The following is a 3,197-nucleotide window of genomic DNA, read 5'->3' as shown; positions in this document are numbered from 1 at the left end:
ATGATGAACAAACATTATTGAAATAATTGATTACAAAATTATTAATTTGATTTCACTTAACATATGTTAATTAATAATTTTGTGATGCAGGTTTTCTTATTGGGCCGAATATAAAAGCAGAATTATTGCAAGCCCAATATGCTTAAAACCATTCAGCCTTGTTTAATGTTTCCTATATTAATTGGCTGAAGTAATTTCTGATTATTTGGGCCAAAATTCAAACATTATCATAAAGCCCAAAATTGTTTTGCATACTTGGTTCGAAATCAAAAAGGAAATTGGGCCAGAATGAGTTTTATTGCTACAAGCCCATAATTGTTGCTCCAATGCTTGATCCGAAACTTATTATGAAAGGAAGCAAAATTGCTTCATGCCTCCAACGGATCTCATTCCTTCCTTTGGGATGGATTTCAAATTTTAATTTGCTAGCATTGGAAACATGAGAGAGATTGTCATTGATATGATTGATGGCATTGAAAGCTACACGCTACTCAGGGAAGTAAAAGCAACTCTTTAATTAATTTACTTATTTCATTTAATTGCTTCTCTTCCAATTATTTCTTCTCTCTCATTCTTTCTTTCTTCTCTTTCGGACAATACCCAGCAAACCATGGAAGCTACATTGAGCTACCGAAAAGAAGGAAAGGCCCGCCAAAAGACCATCACAATGATGGCAAGAAAACATAAAAAATGTAGTGGCTAAGATCTGCAACCATGAAAGGAAAGATATGGTGATGAGATCTTGGCTTCTCCATACTAAAAATGGTTGAAGGAGATTCGGCCAGAAAGGAAAAGATCCTTGGAGAGATGGCTTGTCACTGCTTTTGGGTTCACTCATCACAGAAGGTAGCTAGGGTGGCTACGTGAGGGAGGAAGCAAAAGTGGAGCAGAAGAAGCCATCATCATCATGAAGCATCAAGGGCCAGAAATTCATCTTGGAGAGCAAGCCAAGGATGGAGCGCTCGGATTGATAAAGAGTGATGACCAAGGAAGGACTAGAGGTAATTACATGTTGGTTATTGCATGGGTTATCTCTTCTCTCTCTCTGGCCGAACCGGTTTTGTTCTTGGAGAAGAAGAAGTTGGCTTGGTTGTTTGGTTTCAACCTTGGAAGGTTCTTCCTATAAGTAAGGGTGAACAGTTAGGGTTGAAGCAAGGAGAAAGTGTGAGAGTGCAAGGCACAGGGTTCTCAGAGCTACCTGAGCTAACAGATTTTCTTCTCCTTCAATGTATTCTGTTTTGTATTTTTTCTGTTTAATTTTGTCATGTCTTGAGTCTCATGGAAAAAGGCAAACAGTGAATTTTGTATGAAAAAGCCATAGAGCGAAAAAAGGCAGAGAGTGCAAAATTAAAAGAAAAAGCCATAGATGTCCTTAGAGTTCCTTTGTTCATCTATGTTGTGTTTCATGATTCTGTGGGAATCCCCTTGTAAGTTGGGTTAGCACTTTACAGTCTGTAATCAAGAAGATTATAGTGAAATTCCATCATGGTTGTGATGGAGATTGGATGTAGGTTGCACTGCACTTAGCAGCTGAACTAGGATATATCTGGGTGTAATTTTCTCTCTTCTCTTCTCTATTTCTGTTTCTACTGCACAGGAGCTAAAACTGAAAAATATCTCGTGCCAAGTGACGAGACAAAAATAAAAGTCTCGTGCCAAGTGACGAGACAAAAATAAAAGTCTGGTGGCTAGGGACGAGACAAAAATCAAAAAGTCTCCTGAAGTTATTTCAAAGACCAGCGAGTGTTACTGAGCAAAAAAGGGGCTAAGATTCAACCCCCCTTCTCTTAGCCACTGAAAACCATCAAACTTCGGATGACGCACTTGAAATGGTTGAAGAGTAAAATCCAGAGCTCCCGCCTCCTTGAGAGTAATTCTTCTAGGAGTTGCCATAGTATTGGTACCTAAATCAATGGAAGAGGTGTCAATAGATTTAGTAGGAGAGGAATTAGTTTCTTCCTCAAATGACGCTTCGGATTCAACCTTGGGTAAAATTGGTGAATTGGGAGAAACCCCATCACCACCCTCGGAAGCTAACCCACGCCGAGCTCGCCTAATATGTGAAATGATTTTTTCAATTTCAGGATCAAATGGGGCTAAGATCGGATCCGGTAATGAACGCGTCATTCAATAAAAGAAATATAGAGCTCATGGCAACAAAATATATTAAGCAAAATAAATAGTAAATTCTACTAATAAGTAAAAAAAAAATACACACACACACAAATAAAAGATGCAATTATGCAAATATGAAAATATTTACACCTACCAATAACTTAGCACACATATGCAACTCCCCGGCAACGGTGCCAAAAATGGGTAAGCGGATAAATGCCGGTCAAGAATTACCAAAAGTATTTTTCCAAATCAACGTTGCAAGTACAGTCTTAACTGATGAGATTTCCGCTATCGAATTTAAAATGTGTCATGAAATAAATAACCGGGAGTAGAATTCCGAGTCGTTTCCCTAGGAGTTAACACAAAATGCAAATTATTGATTGTGACTTTCTTGGAGATTTTCAAAGTTGAGAACAAGAGAACTAAATAACTAGAAATTATAGCAATAGAGAACTAGCAAGAGTTGTAAAATAATCAATATAAAAGCCTTGGTTAGGGGTGAAAATTGAAAATTCTATCCTCATTGTCTTTCCCAAGTGTGATGGTAAAGGCTCATTGCTCTCACTTAGTTATCCTCGAGCAAATGAAGGAAAGTCAAGTGAACACCACTAACTTTATCTCACAAGTCTTAGTCACTTGATAGAAGAGAACTAGAGTTGGTGAGGTTCAAGCTAGTCAGCAGCTTCCAATTACAGATCAATACTTCAGTATAACAATTCAAGTTACTCCAATTACTCAACCCCCAAACCAAATAAGGAAATCTACTCCATTTTATTGGATGACATTTCCTCAAATACTTGGTGAACAAAAATAAAAAATATGATAAATATGATAAAATAATTCAATTCAAATTACCACTAACAAATAATAACAATAACAAAACAAATAATAATAATAATAATAGATATAGAAATAACTTAATGCATTAATGAAATTCAAGAGTAACAAGATCCAAATATGAATTCAATAACCAAATGGAAAAGAGTATTAAAGGAATTAAAAAAAGAAAACTAGAAGAAAAATGACGAGGAATGAAGGTAGCAGCAGCCAGCAGCTCTCTTAAGATTCAATTTAAAGCA

This window comes from Arachis hypogaea, chromosome 16 (genome assembly GCF_003086295.3).
Source record: "Arachis hypogaea cultivar Tifrunner chromosome 16, arahy.Tifrunner.gnm2.J5K5, whole genome shotgun sequence".
Lineage (NCBI taxonomy): Eukaryota > Viridiplantae > Streptophyta > Magnoliopsida > Fabales > Fabaceae > Arachis > Arachis hypogaea.
Note: the sequence above shows the minus strand (reverse complement) of the source record.